The sequence below is a fragment of the Epinephelus lanceolatus genome, chromosome 8 (assembly GCF_041903045.1).
Source record: "Epinephelus lanceolatus isolate andai-2023 chromosome 8, ASM4190304v1, whole genome shotgun sequence".
Taxonomy (NCBI): Eukaryota; Metazoa; Chordata; class Actinopteri; order Perciformes; family Serranidae; genus Epinephelus; species Epinephelus lanceolatus.
Genome location: NC_135741.1, coordinates 6,013,984 through 6,034,853, shown reverse-complemented (window position 1 = coordinate 6,034,853; position 20,870 = coordinate 6,013,984). Strand labels below are relative to the sequence as shown.

The window sequence follows — 20,870 nt, the reverse complement described above, 5'->3', positions numbered from 1 at the left end:
AAAAATGGAGACTGCTTATCAACTAAAAGAAAACTGAAATATTTCATTTTAGAAAACCTTCATTTATTCGTAGTACTTACCAGTTTAAAGTTGGATCACATAAACTGAATTATGCAGACTCGTATAAATACCTTGGTCTTTATATTGATGAACATATGAATTTTATGAAAGGTGTTCTGTCCGAATCAGCAGGTCGAGCTCTGGGAGGAATTATTGGTAAGAGTAAAAATTTGAAAGATATGAGTTTCCAAACATATTCCAAGCTGTTTCAAGCTTGTGTTTGTCCAGTGCTCGACTATACTGCTGGGGTTAGGGGCCTTAGAAGTATTTCTATGTGTGAATCAGTACAAAACAGTGCTCTAAGATATTTCATGGGTGTGCACAAATATGTACCAAAGTTGGCTATAGTGGGGGACATGGGATGGGAATCATGTGAGGTTCGCTGTAAGATATGTATTGTTCAGTTATGGAATCGGTTACTTAATATGGAAGAAAGTAGGCTGACAAGGCAAATGTTCAATTGGGATAAACAAATTAATGGTTCCTGGTCCAAAGATGTACGGACATTATTTTGTAGTTGTGGGTTTGGTAATGCCTTTTTTAATAATGAAAAACTTAATATTAATTTGTTTAGAGAATCTGTGTTCATTGAGGAAAAATACAGTGGGCAGAGGATATATGGACTAAACCAAAACTGCATACTTTTACAAGGATAAAAATTGAATATGGTACAGAGAATTATGTTGTATATAATTTGTCAAAAAAGCAGAGATCTTTATGTGCCCAACTGAGATCTGGCATTTTACCTCTGGCTGTGGAAACTGGACGGTATGTTAATTTAGAAGAAGAAAGACGGATTTGTCCAATATGTTCTTTAAATTATATAGAAAATGAGTTTCATTTTGTTTTCTACTGTCCTTTATATTGTTAACTGTGTGAAGTTTTGTTTAGAAAGACAAGAATGGATGTTGATTTTGTAAATATGGATGACGCACAAAGACTGAGTTGGCTGTTTACACATGAAACATATAAATTAGCCAGGTATCTGGAGAAAGCTTGGGAGAAGAGGAAAAAAGCTCTTTATAATTCATAGATATATAACAGTGCTTTTATATTTATTTATATTGTTTGTGTTTCGTTTCTTTTTCCACAGGTTTTGTATATGTAAGACCGGAAGATGTATATTTTGTAAATGATGTGTCTTGCCAAATATATGGCATGAAACAGAAATAAAATAGAATGAATGAATGTGTGATGTACTGTATTTCTTTATATTTTGTTTGGTTGGGGTGATCATACAATGGTGTTGTGTCAGAGGATGCAACCTATTGTTCCCTGATAATGCTACATTCAGTGTGAACAGCAAATCTGTGTTAAAATCAGCAGGAGGAGAGATAGTTAGCATTAGCTCTAAGCAGCTGGAGGCCACAACTAACAGCTCACAGAGGTTGCATTTAGTTACATTATGATGTGTTCAAGCTCTATTTTGAAGTAGGAATAATAATAAAAAAAAAAAAAAAAAATATGTAAAAGGTTACATGGCAGGTTGTTTCATAAATTTGTATGTAACTGAATTTGTGCTAATTCAGATGTTGCCTAATGAATGGCTTAATTAGGCAACTTAAAATGGTTTAGTTATTTTTTATAGTGTAGATTTCTTTGTTTCCCTGGCACAAAGAGAGAATAAATAATAACAAAAACAACAATATAAACGCATTGGCAGGGTTCAACGCTAAGGTTTTTTTTCATTTGCCCGGTCGGGCAAGTTGGTCAGAGATCTACTTGCCCGAAGTCAGTTTTTACTTGCCCTATAAAAATTGTTTAATTGAAGCGGCTATCAATTAACAAAGACTTTTATGTTATGTAATCTTTATTCACACTGTATTTATTAATTAAAACAACATATGTCATGCAGTGTTTCCTCTAGGATTTTTTTCAGCAATGGGGGTGGCGGGGGGAGGGGGTGAGAGACATCCCTTGGCCGAGTACTTAATATTGGATGCCGTTTTTTAGTTTTTCATTAGTTTTTGCAGGTGAACCCCCTCTAGATTAGTGTTGTCACGGTACCAAAATTGGGACCCACGGTACGATACCAGTGAAAGTATCATGGTTCTGAGTAGTATCAGGATACCACAGCAAAAATGAGGCAGATGTGCCTTTTGTCATTGTCTATAATACATCAATGATATTTCAATGGAATATATTACTCAAGTCACTTGACATGCTGCTGTTTTGTGCTATGACCTATTTAAGTGCTGGAAGTTGTTATTTACGTGACAACGCCTGAACGCAACACAAGCTCAGCATGAGCTGTGCTACGCTGTCTGTGCATAACAGCAGTCTGTTGATGGTTATTTACACAGTGTCCATAACAATAACTTTGTCAGCTGACAAACTGCACCGGGCTCGGGGTCAGGTTTGGTCAGGAAAATGCGGCCCGAGCCGCTCTAGCGTGCTCACCTGTGTGTGTGGCAGAACTCCGCCGTGCGCGATACAGAGAGCAGAGGAGAATTGTTAACACGTGACCATGTAGAGACAGAAATGACACAATGACATAACACCATAAATAGTATATTGTTATATACAATACAATTAGTTATTAACTTTTACTATTTTTAGCAACTTGCCCAATCGGGCAAGTGAGTTGTTAGTTTACATGCCTGACCTTGAGTTTGACTTGCCCCGGGCAATCGGGCAATCCTTATTGTTGAGCCCTGATTGGTAACGGTCAATTTGTTATTTTGAACATCGGTATCTGTATCGACTCAGGATTTCAAAATCAGTGCATCCCTAGTCAAAGGTCAAGGTCACTGTGACCTTGCATCTGTCTCATTCTCATGAATGCAGTTAGGTCACGATACCAAAAATTCAGTAGTCGGTGCCGATACCAGTAAAATTACACGATTCTCGACACCGAAGTCGATACCAAGGTAAAATAAAAAAAATCCTAAGATCCCATGTACTTAAACAAGAAATACTTTACTAACATATTTGCATATAAAGTAATATTTAGTGCGTACCGCCACTGAATCTTTTAGTGGTACGCAGTACCGAACCGTACCAGCTTACTTCCACCCCTGGTAGGTATGCCATGTGTAGTTCTACTTCCTTGTCACCCCCTCGTTCTGAATGGAGGTATCGGTTCTTCCGATACCAGCAAAAAAAAAAAAAAAAAGAGTATCGCCGGTTTTTTTTTTCTTTTTTTTTTTTTTTTCTTTTTTTTTTTAAGATTATTTTTATGGGCTTTTTCACTTGTTCACTTGACCTCAAGAATGAACTGATTTAGAATTTGATGGTTGAAGGTCAAAGTTCACTCTAACCTCACAAAACATATTTTTGGCCTTAACTCAAGAATTCACATGCTAGTTATGACAGATTTTCTTATAAATGTCTAAAAGGATCTAATGATGAAGGGATGACATTTTATATCCAAATGGTGAGCTTCACTGTGACTAGGGATGGCCAAACAACAAAAGTCATTATTCGATCATCAAAAAAATTAACGATCAATTATCAATTAATTGATAAGCGAGCATTTCAAAAGAGAGAAAACAAAAGAGCGTCAAGGTCTGAAAAAAAGAAAAGGGAAACTTTGTTAAGGTTTTTATTTTAAAACTATTAAAAGTCCATTGTTATAACAACAGATACATTATTTACAAGGATTACAAAGAAACCCTGTAACACATTTGTGTTTGTTGCAGCTTGTTGTTTCTCTTTCAGTCACTGATGTCAAAAATTAACTGAATGTTTATCTGTCTCCTTGGGAGTCGTTAATATACTATATTTGTTAGAGGAAAATATGTACTTATTTTAGATGTATGCTTACCATCTGACATCTTCAGGACAAGTCGTTTCCCCTGAAAGAAAAAGATGACATGTCAGCAGCAGATTACAGCTTCAGCACACTGTGAACTGCCGAAATAATGGTTAAAATAGAGCTATAACAAATATATTTTATATTACATTACATTCAGACAAAAAGGTATTTCATCAATGTTCAACCAGCGTTATTGTGATAATGAAGTTAATAAAGATGCAAATCACATTTCATTTTTCTTTACTGAATAAAACATTAAAAATTTAAAAAACAAAACAAAACACAAATTCCTGATACACCATTTGTTATGTGTTGTAAAATACCAATCATACAGGATCTATACATTTTTGTTTGCATATTAAACTTAAGACAATAGGCATGTAACGATATATCGAATTTGGCGGTGTTGCGATAAAATAAATTCTCAATACCGTCGTGGGAATGCCACGGTAGTTATATAGCTGCGTTCTCCTACAGAGCCGGTAATATGACTGTGCAACTACATTCTCCATAATCCTTTGCATGCAACTGCGCGCGCAGGTGAGAGCAGACTCCTGCAGCTCAGCTTCCGACTCTGCCCGTGCGTGACCAGAGGAAACAGCGAATAAAAGTAAGGAGATTGATTGTTCTTCTCTGTGGATTTTCTCCGCGACCATTCATCATAGCGAGAAGCCACGCATATCACGTGAAACAGCGGAATTGTGGCTTTCCGACAAGACAAGCACTTGTCGGTAGTCCAATGTTTTCATAGCGAAAAAAAAAAAATGAAGTTACACTAAAGTAATGTATAACAGAGCTTTCATACAGCTTTGCACACACATTACTTTTGGATGGATTACTCACGAATGCAGGGTCGCACAGAAATGCCACGCATATCACATGAAAGTGCAGGACCAGAGCTTTCCTCTCCTCATTTCCTGTTCTGAGAAAGTGTTAGGGTCTCCTTGATGTCAAGATTGTCAACCTGGCGTGAACAAACTGAGTGAATGTGTGTTTTTGAGTTCTTCTATGACTTCCAGGGAAATGGCTGGCCTTTATTTATTTTGGTTTTCTTTTACACACATCTCTACCCACCTCTCTCTCTCTCTCTCTCTCTGTCTCTGTCTCTTTGTGTATCTGTGAGTGAGGGGTTGTGTGTTATTGAGTTTACATTATTTCTAATTTGTTAATTTTGTTGTTGTTGCAGGGTCTGATTGTTCTAAATTCTGTATATTTGATGAATATTAAGACGACTCTATCCTCATAATTTGATGTCATTCAGATGACTTTCTAGTAATAGTACTACACTACTTTTGTTCAGGGTAGATTAAAAAATACTGAATGTTTCCATTTTCACATTCTGTCACTATAGTTTTAATTGACATGACTTTGTTATGGCACTTTAATGTCTGCCTGCCTAGCAGTAATAGGGGGGAAATGAAAGCACATGTTCAACTGTGTGTTGATTTGTTTATGACATGCTTCCAAGTTAAAAATAACATGCTGTACAGTGTACATGCACTATTTTTGAATAAAATAGCTATTTTTAACAATAAATGTTCTCTTTTTTTCCCCTTGTATAAATATCGTGGTATATATCGTATCGTGGACTCTTTATCGTGATAATATCGTATTGTGAGTTTCGGGTATCGTTACATCCCTATAAGACAATGTATTACATAGCTGAATGAGGTGCTTATAGAAGATATTCTATGCTTTGTGCCCTCTGTTTAACTGCTGGACCGCACCCTGGGTGGAGTATATACAGTGCTCAGCGTAAATGAGTACACCCCCTTTGAAAAGTAACATTTTAAACAACATCTCAATGAACACAAAAACAATGTCCAAAATGTTGACAAGACCAAATTTAATATAACATCTGACATCTTGACTTATAACATGAAAGTAAGGTTAATAATATAACTTAGATTACACATTTTTCAGTTTTACTCAAATAAGGGCGATGCAAAAATGAGTACAAAAACTACTACATCTAGTACTTTGTATGGCCTCCATGATTTTTAATGACAGCACCAAGTCTTCTAGGCATGGAATGAACAAGTTGCCAACATTTTGCTACATCGATCTTTTTCCATTCTTCAAGAATGACCTCTTTTAGAGACTGGATGCTGGATGGAGAGTGATGCTCAACTTGTCTCTTCAGAATTCCCCATAGGTGTTCAATTGGGTTCAGATCAGGAGACATACTTGGCCACTGAATCACTTTCACCCTGTTCTTCTTCAGAAATCCAACAGTGGCCTTAGATGTGTGTTTAGGATCACTGTCATGTTTGAAAAGTGCACAACGACCAAGGGCATGGAGTGATGGTAGCATCTTCTCTTTCAGTATAGAGCAATACATCTGTGAATTCATGATGCCATGAATGAAATGCAGCCCCCGGACACCAGCAGCACTCATGCAACCCCACATAAGGACACTGCCACCACCATGTTTCACTGTAGGCACCATGCATTTTTCTTTGTATTCCTCACCTTTGCGACGCCATACAGTTTTGAAGCCATCAGTTCAAAAACATTTATCTTGGTCTCATCACTCTAGAGTATAGAGTCCCAATAGTCTTCATCTTTGTCAGCATGGGCCCTGGCAAACTCTAGGCGGGCTTTTTTGTGCCTGGGCTTTAGGAGAGGCTTCCTTCGTGGACGGCACCCACGCATGCCATTCCTCTGCAGTGTACGCCGTATTGTGTCACGAGAAAGAGTCACCCCAGTTTGGCTTTCTACTTCCTTAGATAACTGCAATGAACTTGCATGCCGATTTTCTTCGACCCTTCTCAACAGAAGACGCTGCTGTCGAGGTGTTAACTTCCGTGGACGGCCTGGACGTCTCTGTGAGATGGTTGCAGTTCCATCTTTTTTAAATTTTTGGATAACTTTTGCTATAGTATTTTGACTGATAAGTAAAGCATTGCTGATCTTCTTGTAGCCTTCACCTTTGCTGTGTAAAGAAATTATTTTCTTTCTCAGGTCTTGTGACATTTCTCTTCTATGTGGTGCCATTGCTAACAACATGAAATGGGAAGGGGTTTACTTTAAGTAACACCCTTTTATAGTCAACTGTCTGCTGGACACCTGTGTAATGAATAATAAGACTCACCTGTGGTTGATTGTTAAATTAGACATTTGTAGTCTAAAATTTAGCTTTGCTCCAGAGACTTTCAGTGGGGTGTACTCATTTTTGCATCACCCTAATTTGAGTAAAACTGAAAATTTTGTTCTCTAAGTTATATTATTAACCTTACTTTCATGTTATAAGTTAAACAGATGTTATATAAAACTTAGTCTTGTCAACATTTTTGAAATTGTTTTTGTGTGCATTGAGATATTGTTTAAAATGTTACTTTTCAAAGGGGGTGTACTCATTTATGCTGAGCACTGTATAACACACTGCAAAAGAAACTGAAACTATATTAGGGCTGCATGATGCATCGTTTAAACATCGTCATCGCTATGTGTGCATGTGCGATAGTCACATCGCAGGACGTGCAATGTTTTCTCTCTTTTTTTTAATCAATCAATCAGTCAAACTTTATTTGTATAGCACGTTTCAGACAGTAAAAATGCAGCACAAAGTGCTTCACAGAATAAAAACATACAACAAAATATTACAACCTATCTTTGTTACATTTTTTATGTGTGGAATAAAACTAAGCTCAGAGTCAAAAATGACGCCCAGGTTCTTTACACACTGAAGGTTTAAAATCTTGTAGTTTTCGTAAAAGTTTGGACTGTTGAGCTTGGACTGTTGTGCCCAGACAACATGCAGGATGTGAAGCAGAGAGGAGAAAAAAAGTAAAAGAAAACAGTGTAGTGCAATTAACTGCAACAACTATCAGTGGAACACCCCGCACCTGGCCTTCCACCGTTTCCCGAAGGATCCCGACAGGTAAGAACTCCTGAGGTGTAAGTTTTAAAGTGTTTTAATATCAATTTAATATGCCAGTTTTGGAGGGAAGATAACACAAACATACAGTACAGGCCAAAAGTTTGGACACACCTTCTCATTCAATGCGTTTTCTTTATTTTCATGACTATTTACATTGTAGATTCTCACTGAAGGCATCAAAACTATGAATGAACACGTGGAGTTATGTACTTAACAAAAAAAGGTGAAATAACTGAAAACATGTTTTATATTCTAGTTTCTTCAAAATAGCCACCCTTTGCTCTGATTACTGCTTTGCACACTCTTGGCATTCTCTCTGAGCTTCAAGAGGTAGTCACCTGAAATGGTTTTCCAACAGTCTTGAAGGAGTTCCCAGAGGTGTTTAGCACTTGTTGGCCCCTTTGCCTTCACTCTGCGGTCCAGCTCACCCCAAACCATCTCGATTGGGTTCAGGTCCGGTGACTGTGGAGGCCAGGTCATCTGCCGCAGCACTCCATCACTCTCCTTCTTGGTCAAATAGCCCTTACACAGCCTGGAGGTGTGTTTGGGGTCATTGTCCTGTTGAAAAATAAATGATCGTCCAACTAAAGGCAAACCGGATGGGATGGCATGTCGCTGCAGGATGCTGTGGTAGCCATGCTGGTTCAGTGTGCCTTCAATTTTGAATAAATCCCCAACAGTGTCACCAGCAAAACACCCCCACACCATCACACCTCCTCCTCCATGCTTCACAGTGGGAACCAGGCATGTGGAATCCATCCGTTCACCTTTTCTGCGTCTCACAAAGACACAGCGGTTGGAACCAAAGATCTCAAATTTGGACTCATCAGACCAAAGCACAGATTTCCACTGGTCTAATGTCCATTCCTTGTGTTTCTTGGCCCAAACAAATCTCTTCTGCTTGTTGCCTCTCCTTAGCAGTGGTTTCCTAGCAGCTATTTGACCATGAAGGCCTGATTGGCGCAGTCTCCTCTTAACAGTTGTTCTAGAGATGGGTCTGCTGCTAGAACTCTGTGTGGCATTCATCTGGTCTCTGATCTGAGCTGCTGTTAACTTGCCATTTCTGAGGCTGGTGACTCGGATGAACTTATCCTCAGAAGCAGAGGTGACTCTTGGTCTTCCTTTCCTGGGTCGGTCCTCATGTGTGCCAGTTTCGTTGTAGCGCTTGATGGTTTTTGCGACTCCACTTGGGGACACATTTAAAGTTTTTGCAATTTTCCGGACAAACTGACCTTCATTTCTTAAAGTAATGATGGCCACTCGTTTTTCTTTAGTTAGCTGATTGGTTCTTGCCATAATATGAATTTTAACAGTTGTCCAATAGGGCTGTCGGCTGTGTATTAACCTGACTTCTGCACAACACAACTGATGGTCCCAACCCCATTGATAAAGCAAGAAATTCCACTAATTAACCCTGATAAGGCACACCTGTGAAGTGGAAACCATTTCAGGTGACTACCTCTTGAAGCTCATGGAGAGAATGCCAAGAGTGTGCAAAGCAGTAATCAGAGCAAAGGGTGGCTATTTTGAAGAAACTAGAATATAAAACATGTTTTCAGTTATTTCACCTTTTTTTGTTAAGTACATAACTCCACATGTGTTCATTCATAGTTTTGATGCCTTCAGTGAGAATCTACAATGTAAATAGTCATGAAAATAAAGAAAACGCATTGAATGAGAAGGTGTGTCCAAACTTTTGGCCTGTACTGCATATACATATACATACACATGTGTGTATATATATATATATATATATATATACGTGTGTGTGTGTGTGTGTGTATATATATATATATATATATACACACACGCACACGTATATATGTATCAACCGATACCCGATACCGATATATGCGGGGTCCCCCCCCCCCCCCCCCTCAGGAAAAAAACAAAAAAAAACAAAAAGAAAATCCGGTCGTGGATAGACGTCTACCTAAACGTTCAAGGTTGGCTCAGAAATGCAGAAGCCACAGGATTTATTGCGAGTTGTGCCAAACAAACAAAGATATCTCAAAAACTATACACCACATCTCTCATATTTTGACATTTTGAGTGAGAGGAGAAGTAGCTGAAGAGTTTGATGTATAATATGTGCATGCTGTGTAAAAGTTGTGTCATTAAAACAGTAAAAACCGATACCGATAATTTCCGATATTACATTTTAATGCCAATATCGGCCGATAATAATGACAGGCCGATAATATCGGACATCTCTAATATATACACATATATATGTGTGTGTGTATATGTATGTATATATACATATATATATATATATATATATATATATATATATATACATGCACACATATGTGTGTGTATGTATGTATATATATATATATATATATATTTATTTATATATATATATGGCCTCTTGGACCATTTATATCAGAACTGATTACTGCTTTAGCATTAAAATATATCATATTAAAATAGCCTATTTATTATTATGATTATTATTACTGTCCCCTTACTGTACAAACTGTAAATAAATCTTTATTCCTGACTATGTGATGTCGCCATTAATGTGTTTCTAATTAAAATATTGATTTTTTAATTTTTTTTTTGTGTGGATTGGCTTATGGGGTGATTTTGAAGGAGTAATTAAGTTAATCTTCTCATAAGTGGATGTAATATGTAGAGATGCCATCTAGACCGTTTTTCTTCGGTTTTTTTTTTTTTAAGTCTATATTTTGCTTTACAAAAACGTGAAAAAGCAGCTGTGACCAAGCTATCACGAGGTGAGTAGCATTGTAAGCATAATTAATAGCGACATACTTCAGTTTTTCTGTGTGTTTTTGTATGCAAGCGGGTCTGCTGACAGTCCAAAATGGCGCTGGTAGGACGAAACCATGGGCGAGTCTGTTGCTATGGGGCGTTGTATTGAGCTTCGCCTCTTGGTATCCATGCTCTTTGATAAAAGTGATCCATGGCGGCGACCTGTACCTTGATGATTTTTTAAAGCAATTTCACGTCATGTGAAACTGATCACTGCTTTATAATGCATATTTAGATATCGACACTAAATACAAGAATGTCTTGGTTAATGTATTCTCTAATGTTAGCTATCAGTTACATGAATATACACTGATAACTTCACCACATCTGTCCGTATGTGCCTCCCAGGGTAAACTATAATAATAACAATAACAGTATACTCCGAAGGGGCGTAACTTCAGTACCAGCCTGCGGTCTGCAGTTGGGTTGGTAATAGTGATCAGAATTGATATTGATATTGGGTAAAAACATATATTATGCATGAATCAATATTTTTACTTACCCCAAGTCACAATGCTGAATCTCACTATCAACCGCTGTGGAGCGCTAACGGTGAAGGCGCGTGTATGTGTCGTTCCCTCACGAACTGCCGTGAACTGTACGGTGACGCGCACCCAAACAGTCAGTGGAGAGAGCGGCGCTGGGGAGGACCAATCACACGTTACCAAAATAACGGTAGAGCCAATCGATGAGCCATACGAGGTTAGAGGCGGGACGTATGGTAGGCACCGACGATTGTTAACCCTTTGTGTACCATATTGAGCGGACGCCGACAGCCAGTGTTTATATTGGTAGGGACAATACAAAGGGGCTGAATATTGGTAGGGACGTGTTCCTACGTGTCCCTACCGTCCCTACCCAATCCTACGCCTATGGGAGAAACAGTAAAGGAGGATTTATTCCTGGTACACACTACACTACACTTTTTATCATTGGACCTGGAGTCTGTAAATAAAGATATAGCCTACACGACTTTTCTGCCCATTCTGAAAGTCACTATGTCACATTACATGACTGTGGAGTCATAAATTCATGCCGTGACTTGGCCGACAGATACACTACACGATGGTACACTGATACAGCTGCTCTTATTTTTATTTTTCATATTTTTGTTTAAAAGATGTTTACTACTTTGCTGCTGTTTTACAAAGGGCTTTTTATTTCGTTGTTGGATTTTTGTGAACCACTCAGGGGGCTGTTGCAGCTGCTCTTTTATTTGTAGATTTTTGTTTAAAAGATGTTCCGGCATACAGTCACAATACTCCAGTTGAATATGTTAACAAAAATGTTGCGGGTGGATGTGGTACCAGGCCGCCTTAAAGCTCCTCCTCCTGTCCCCCCGTTAATTTCGGCTGCATTGGTGGGTCCTCTCTACATCTGCTGATATCTGTGGAGAAGGACAAACTATGACTATATGTAAATAACATTTATTCTACATGAACACATCATAGAAACTGCAATACACTGCTTAACATGCGCACACACACACACACACACACACACACACACACACACACACACACACACACACAAGCTCAAACAGATGCAAGAAAAATAATCTTTTATATAGTTTTTATATTGATGCACACATGAATTTAAGGTTTCCCTTCTATCTTGTGCAAATGTTCTGAACATTAATTTAACTGCGCACACACACACACACACACCTGATGGTCCAGTGCTCAGTGTTGCCAAGTCCCCTTATTATAAGCGACTTTGGCCTTGTTTTTCTGTAAAGTCGCTTACAAATATTGGTAGTCGTGGGTCACGGTTTTTTGGGCTTGTTTCCAAAGCGTAGTTGCTTATTTGGGCTTGTTCCCAGCTCCATAATAAGCTGTCAAGCAGATATTTTTGTTATTTAAATGTAGGATAGTTTGTTCCCTCTGTCCCTCCCCTTTCCCCATACACACAGGAGAGCAGCTTTTTCCCACCCGCATCCTGCTTCTAATTGGCTCTGACCCTACTAGCCAATCAGAGGCAGAGCAGGGCAATCTGTTTTTTTTCTGGTTAGGAAAACGTCAGTCCTGTAACTTAAAGAAAAAAGGAAGTTGAGTGCATAAAAAGCAATAATAAATAAAGAATTTGTGAATTCAGGATGGTATTTATTTGTGTGCAAATTTTAATTACCAGAGGTTTACTGTGTATACAGTGTACTTGGTACATCTGTCTATATTTGATATCCCATCTGCTTTCTAATATTAAATAATGTTAAAAGGTTGTTTAACTCCCTCTTGTGGTCATTGTCCTGAAGCTCGGGGGGGAGAAAAATAAATTAACTGTGTACCATAGGTAGGCTACAGTTTTGCAAAACTGCGCACAGTTTACCAATCTGTCTACATGGATGTAAATTGACAATCTGTACCCACAGTTTAAAATTCGTCCCCACGGACTGTAAAACCGTGCACACAGTTTATTTATTTTTCTCTCCCTGGAACCTAGGGGGGCTCCGTAGAAAAAGTCGCTTGTTTTGGGCTTGTTTTCACAGGCCTGGGGCCTGTTGTTTGAAACCTATAAGGGATTAAGCCGGGATATGTTGGTTATCCTGGCTTAAGTTAGCGTTGATTCGGTTGTTCGAAAGCGGAGGCACATGTTGCCATGGATATTTATTCTGTGCACTTAGCCTGATCCCGACCAGGCTAACAACCAGGCTTAGTTTAGCCTGGTGCTTTATCTGTCCAGTCAGCTGTCACTGCGATCGGAAATCAATGTGTTTTACCGTCATTTCATGTTCTTATGCACGTATTTGCCTCATTTTTGAACAAAAATACATTAAACCTACAATAATAAAAAAAAAAGCATTTAACATTTAAAACATTCTTTTTGTCATAGCCCAAGCATACTTTGACATGCACATATCTTTACCAATAAAAGGATTAATTGTTGGAATAAACATACAAGTAGGTGTATTTGGCATTAACACAATTAGTGGTTAATAGGTATCATAACTGTGTGACCTTCCCAAATTATATTCCCAGTTAAGTGGACCAATAACTCCAGTGTACTTTACATCAGTGAATGAAAACATGAAGATGAAACCACAATATTCTTTGACCTCATTTTATTTAAATGAAAAAATCTAAAATCAGTCACTGTCTGCTTTGAGCTGTGGAGAAAAAGAGAGAGTGGCTTAGTGGCAGAGCAGGTGCCACATGTAGGTACAAGGCTGTTGCCACAGCGGCCCGGGTTCGAATCCTGCCAGTGGCCCTTTACTGCATGTCATCCCCCCTCTCTCTCCCCCCCTCATGCTTACCTGTTCTCTCCATTAAAGGCAGCTATTTTAACAAAAAAACTTTATTAAGGTAACTATTTTAACTAAAAATGTGCAAAAAAAGTAGGGGAGACCACATGTCTCTGAGTCCAAATCTGTCTGTTCTAGAGCCAAAAAACAGTTTTTCAGGTGAGAAACCAAACATTTTCATCACAGTTGTTTTTTGCATAGCATCCATTGTGTTGTATGTACAATTGTTTCACTTACATAGGTTCAAGTAGTAGTTTCATTAGTGCTAGCTTTGAAGCTAAATGCTAAAAACTGTTAGCTCTTTCATGGCTGCTAGGCATGGGGAGGGTTGTAACAGTTCTTAAAAAGTGTGGATTTGGGCCCACGAAGCCTGCACCCCAGGCAAGGACATCTACATTTGCCACAACTGCCAATCAGATTAAAAACAGGCTATAGGTATTATGCCGTAGTTTGCTCAGGTAATAGGTACTCTTCGAAAGTGTTTATTGTTCAACTGTTGAAATGCTGTTCAAACGTCAACCTTTTTGTATTTATGTTATACATTTCTATCAATTTTAATATTATAATTATTGTATTCTTACAAGTTTATTGTTCCTTCTTTATTATTAATTGAAGTGCTTGAATACATTTAGTCTATTGTGAATCTTTTTTAAGCATAATTATTTAATTGTTACATCCATCCCCAGCTAGTGTTACAACTCACCCCAGTACTGGGGTACGTTGAGGCAACGAAATGCAGTAAAGCATCAAATCAGAGATGCAAACAAGCAGTAAAGTGGGGCTGCTGATGTAGAAACTGTGTCATACGCCAAAATACAACAGCATAAGAGTAAAGAGTACAATATTTCCCTCTAAACTGTAACAGTAGTGGAGTGGAAGCAGTCGGCGCCATCCTCCTCGTTAACCTGTCATTCCTCTCCATCTGCTTCTTTTTGTTCAACTCATCCAGAAACTGTGTCCCGTCTTTTCTGGTACTGTCAGTGCTCTGGAAAATTATGGAAAGGTGTTTCCAGATTTATTGTTGACATTGCATATAGAGCATTATTTCATGAGTATGTTATATTTGGATTCTTTTCCTGTAAATTGAGGAACAGGCATGTATCATAAATCTGATTATGCTTGCCAAACTTTATATACATAAGTGCTAATTTACAAAACCATAAGCCCCTCTTTACTGGGTTTTACAAAGATTATGAAAATCACATAAACACTAATAAATCATGTATCAATAGAAAGGCCATAAAAATTGTTCTGGCATGTACTAACAGTAAAATATGTAGCTGAAATTGGATCTAAGCTGTTGTGAAGGAACTTTTAAATTTGGAAAAAAAGACACTTGTTTTCCATCTCTTTAATTATTATTATTTATTCAACCTAAACCCCCTGGCTTGTTTTTTGCACTATAGCTATTGTTACTGACTAAATGAGTGATTTGTGCGATTTGTTCAAAGAAATTCATGGAGAAAAAAACAAATCCCTCTCCATCAGTGTCCGGAGCCAAACACTGTTGAAAAGAGGGGACTCTTACTGGCTTTCTAACGGTGTTGGTGCTGTTTGTGTATTCCAAATATTATGCATCACTTAGCAGTAGAAACAGGGAGACACAGACAGACATGGCTGCCCAGAGGGGAGCGTCTTTGTGGTTCTCCCCAGTCAGAGATTTCCATTTTGGAAAGGACACCACAGTCTATTCCACACTACTGAAGCTGCTTCTCTTTTTGGAGTCGGTAACTACTGATTTAAAAATCAGTAGTTAAATAAATAGAAAATATAGTTAATTAAATATAGTTAATTAATATTAATATAGTAAGTTAAAATTGAATGCCCTCCTCTGAGCCAAAATAAAAACCATTAGGTCCTCCCCAGCGTACATACGTCCTCCTTTTTACACCACCCCTCCCCCATCATAAATACTGAACAGTCCCTAAAATAAGTAATTCCTATTAAGTGTTCTGCCAGTTTAATTGCTAATTAAAACTGCATCATGTTAAATATTGCTAATTATTTTTAATTATTATAATTAGGCTTAGTAATTCAGAATATAGTCACAGTTAAATTCACTTCATGCTATAGTTGTATTTATCCTTGTGTGTAGTTCTCTGTGATATTGAATGAAATGTTGTAGAAGAATATTTTTATCATCTGTAATATCTGGAGTGAGTGTTGTTGGTCTGTTGTCTCCATAAGAGGGCACCTGTGATTCACTGAGCTATAGCAGGACTAATGCCTGACACTGCACTTACAGAAAAATATGATTCCTCTTGTTGTCAGTTGTTTCTTCTTCTTCTTCTTCTTCTTCTCTTTATTATTATTATTATTATTATTAAATAGTTATACCAAAAGTGAAAGTGTTTTTTATTTACACCAAAACTTCATTCACTTCATCATTTCTGTGTCCTTCCTATACCCACCACACATACAAACATTCAAACCCATATGCCAGACCTGAGCTGATCTCCATGTGAAACTATGTGAGCAAAGTCTGTGGCAGGTTCTTGAGTTCATCCTGTAAACATTTACATCCAGTCTATTTTGAACATCATTCTTTGGTACTGTCCTGGATCAGCTGTGCTCAGAGGAAAATCAAATATCTTATTCTGCTACTGCAAGCTGCAGGATGCTTTGTAAAAATGAATTGACACAATACAAAAAGTTTTACATATCTTTAATGTCAGCAAACAATAATAAAGTAGAGTGGAAGCCATTTAGTTGTGACACAAAGTTGTTGGCAGGAAATGGAACAATCGAAGCAGCAGTGGCTTCTGATAAGTGGAAGTACAATGATCGTATTTGTGTCGTAGATATTTAAAAATCACTCATTATTCTTATTTTTTATTTATTGGTTTATTTTTGTTGGGACAGTGCATATTAATGAACAGTACATACATGATGTAATGTAAATATGCCGGAGTTAAAATGCACGCTGTCCCCAAACAATAAGCATAAAAAAAAAACGGTCAGCACATTACAATACAAAAGACCAATGTAAAACAGTGTACATGTACAAACATGCATAAATACCTACAAGTTCATGTACACATACACACACATATAAATAACAATATTGTGGCGCAATATGAACGTGACACTCGGATGAAAACACCCGTTCTGACCACAATGTTTGGATCAGGCCCGGACTGGCCCACGGGAGAACCGGGGAGTTCCCCGGTGGCCTGGCCCGCAAGTGGTCTGCTCCGGCCTGCCTGTATTTTTTTTTTTTTTTTTTTTTTTTTTAAGGCGCGCTCTGCAGAGCAGGCTGCGCAGCGCAGGTGGCCGTGCCTGCTGGCAGAGAGCCTGCCCACTGTCAGAAATGATAGGTGCTTGTCAGCATTTGTCACAACAATTGGTCAAAAAGGTTTTTTTGTAGATTCAAGACGTGATTGTTTCGCTTTCCGCCTGCGCCCGCCCCCAAATCAGCGCGCCTGTAAACTGAAAGCAGCTTGGTTGTGGAGAGTGAGGTGGAGCAGAGAGCAGAGAGTGTGTATGTGTGCCTGTGTGTGCAGACTGTGCAGTAGGAGCTCTGCAGCTCAGCAGCGCCGTTACAATGAACCGACCACAGGCGGGTTGCGCAGGCTGAAACAGTTTGGGAACCCCTCTTAAGGATAGGCTCTTATCTGTCTAAGTTCAAAAGTTTTCAGTATCTATCTAATGTTACTGAAATAAGATCAGATAAGTTGGAGTTGCTGCTGACTTGTATTTTTACTTGTTTTACTGTTGCATTGAATATGGGTGTTGCCATATTGATTATGATAAGCTGACATCAAAATGATTTGCTGACAAAATAATACAATCATGTTGTTTAGTTCAGCATAATACACATTGATACAGTATATGGTGGAAGTTTGAAATGTCAGAAGAAGACTCCTATATAAGTGCTGCAAATTGCAAATGCTTTTATTATTACATTGTTATAATAGAAGGCACAAAACACAATCACAGACAGTCTACCATAATCTAATTTCAAACCCAGAGCCAAGGAAATAAACGCCAATTTTACGACCAATAGTGAAGCCTGTTCCCAGCACCTTTGCTTCTACACCTGATGGACAGGTGGCAGCTGCAACAGCTTTGCCAGGCCGTTCAATGCACAACACAACCAAATATTCGGTAACCGAATATATTCGGCCGAATATTGCAAAAAAGACACACATTCGGCATTCGGTGGAATAAGTTAAAAGCAAGGCCGAATAATAGTTTTGATAACGCAATCAAACAGCGTGCCGTGACGGGCTGAGTAAAATGTCGGCAATGTGGCGATCCGTCCGTCACCGCACTTGCATTTGCGACTAAAAATAGTTTTGAGCGAGCAAAATAGGCTTAAATCATTCAGCACGCTGTGCGAGCAGCCTACAGATTTCAACCAGCAGCAGAAGCAAAAGGCGAATCCCACCTGTTGTGGGTTGAACAGGGGTCACAGACACAGACAGTAATGTATTCCTGTCAAATACGGCGGCCATCGGCTTACCGGCGACGGAGAAGTCGGCTCCAATAATGTCCTCTTCTTGGCGTCATGACTGTCCAGAGGTACCTGAACAGCCGAGCCGTGGCGGCACACAGGTATGTGGCATGTCAGAGGAGAAATGAGCCGTTCACATTTCTGTCTTTGTGGCAGGTAATGGCCCACAAACCTCACCGCACTTTAGGGACTGTTCTTTACTTATGAAGGGACTGTTCTTTACTTGTCAGGGGAGGAGGGTGGCTGGTTGATTTTTATTTTATTTATTTAATTTATTTTGATCCCCCCATGTTAATCACTCATTGATGCTGTTTTTGAAGTATGAATAAGTCAATAAGTAATTTATTCTATTGAAATATCATTGATGTATTATAGAAAAGTGATTTATCTTTTCATAAATGACAAAAGGCACATCTGCCTCATTTTCGCTGTGGTATCCTGATATTACTCAGAACCATGATATTTTCATTGGTATCGCACAGTGGGTCCCAATTTTGGTATCATGACAACACTAATCTGGAGGGGGTTCATCTGCAAAAACTAATAAAAAACTAAACAACGATATTCGGTATTCGGCCAAGCGTTTAATATTATTCGGCTTCGGCTTTGGCCACAAATTTTCATTTCTGTGCATCCCTAGCAAAAATAATACATTCCAAACAGATGTCAGTCCACAGGAACTGTATGATATACTGTATTTCTTTATATTTTGTTTGGTTGGGGTGATCATACAATGGTGCCGTGTCAGAGGATGCAACCTATTGTTCCCTGATAATGCTACATTCAGTGTGAACAGTAAATCTATGTTAAAATCAGCAGGAGGAGAGATAGTTAGCATTAGCTCTAAGCAGCCGGTGGCCACAACTAACAGCTCATGGAGGTTGCATTTAGTTACATTATGATGTGTTCAAGCTCTGTTAAGTAAAAACAAGTATTAGGCTAAGGTAAATGATTATGTTCTCATGGTAGACTGTCTGTGATTGTGTTTTGTGCCTTCTATTATAAAATGGAAATAATAAAAGCATTTGCAATTTCTCAAAATTTAATTTTTGGTGAGAAACTAAAATAAATACAGTTGTTTTATGGAGAAAGTTGTTGATGTTTAGCAAAACAAAAGAGATATTGAAGAGGGAATGTTGATATATATATATTAAAACGGCTTTTGAAGTAGGAATAAAAAAAAGTTATTTATGTAAAAGGTTATATGACAGGTTGTTTCATAAATTTGTATGTAATTGAATTTGTGCTAATTCAGATGTTGCCTAATGAAGGGCTTAATTAGGCAACTTAAAATGGTTTAATTATTTTTTATAGTGTAGATTTCTTTGTTTCCCTGGCACAAAGGGAGAATAAATAATAACAAAAACAACAATATAAAAGCATTGGTAACGGTCAATTTGTTATTTTGAACATCGGTATCTGTATCGACTCAGGATTTCAAAATCAGTGCATCCCTAGTCAAAGGTCAAGGTCACTGTGACCTTGCATCTGTCTCATTCTCATGAATGCAATTAGGGATGTCATGATACCAAAAATTCAGTAGCCGGTGCTGATACCAGTAAAATTTCACATTTCTCGACACCGAAGTCGATACCAAGGTAAAAAAAAAAAAAAAAAATCCTAAGATCCCATGTACTTAAACAAGAAATACTTTATTAACATACAGTACAGGCCAAAAGTTTGGACACACCTTCTCATTCAATGCGTTTTCTTTATTTTCATGACTATTTACATTGTAGATTCTCACTGAAGGCATCAAAACTATGAATGAACACATGTGGAGTTATGTACTTAACAAAAAAAGGTGAAATAACTGAAAACATGTTTTATATTCTAGTTTCTTCAAAATAGCCACCCTTTGCTCTGATTACTGCTTTGCACACTCTTGGCATTCTCTCCATGAGCTTCAAGAGGTAGTCACCTGAAATGGTTTCCACTTCACAGGTGTGCCTTATCAGGGTTAATTAGTGGAATTTCTTGCTTTATCAATGGGGTTGGGACCATCAGTTGTGTTGTGCAGAAGTCAGGTTAATACACAGCCGACAGCCCTGATAAAATTCATATTATGGCAAGAACCAATCAGCTAACTAAAGAAAAATGAGTGGCCATCATTACTTTAAGAAATGAAGGTCAGTCAGTCCGGAAAATTGCAAAAACTTTAAATGTGTCCCCAAGTGGAGTCGCAAAAACCATCAAGCGCTACAACGAAACTGGCACACATGAGGACTGACCCAGGAAAGGAAGACCAAGAGTCACCTCTGCTTCTGAGGATAAGTTCATCCGAGTCACCAGCCTCAGAAATGGCAAGTTAACAGCAGCTCAGATCAGAGACCAGATGAATGCCACATAGAGTTCTAGCAGCAGACCCATCTCTAGAACAACTGTTAAGAGGAGACTGCACCAATCAGGCCTTCATGGTCAAATAGCTGCTAGGAAACCACTGCTAAGGAGAGGCAACAAGCAGAAGAGATTTGTTTGGGCCAAGAAACACAAGGAATGGACATTAGACCAGTGGAAATCTGTGCTTTGGTCTGATGAGTCCAAATTTGAGATCTTTGGTTCCAACCGCCGTGTCTTTGTGAGACGCAGAAAAGGTGAACGGATGGATTCCACATGCCTGGTTCCCACTGTGAAGCATGGAGGAGGAGGTGTGATGGTGTGGGGGTGTTTTGCTGGTGACACTGTTGGGGATTTATTC

The 20,870-nt window shown here is 38.4% G+C and overlaps 1 protein-coding gene across 4 annotated transcripts in view; it reads right to left on the bottom strand.

The window, feature by feature from the left end:
* LOC144464120 (uncharacterized) overlaps positions 1-11,069 on the bottom strand; it is a 30,370-nt gene extending 19,301 nt beyond the window's left edge. For 2 of the 4 annotated variants that reach the window (XM_078169760.1, XM_078169763.1), the window contains exons 1-3: positions 10,981-11,069; positions 3,827-3,857; positions 2,461-3,569 (exon numbers count right to left, since the gene is read on the bottom strand). The gene's annotated coding sequence lies outside the window, so the exon portion shown is untranslated. The remainder of the gene's footprint in view (positions 1-2,460; positions 3,570-3,826; positions 3,858-10,980) is intronic. The other 2 variants (XM_078169764.1, XM_078169762.1) reach the window with 2 other exon arrangements.
* Positions 11,070-20,870: the final 9,801 nt, after the last annotated feature.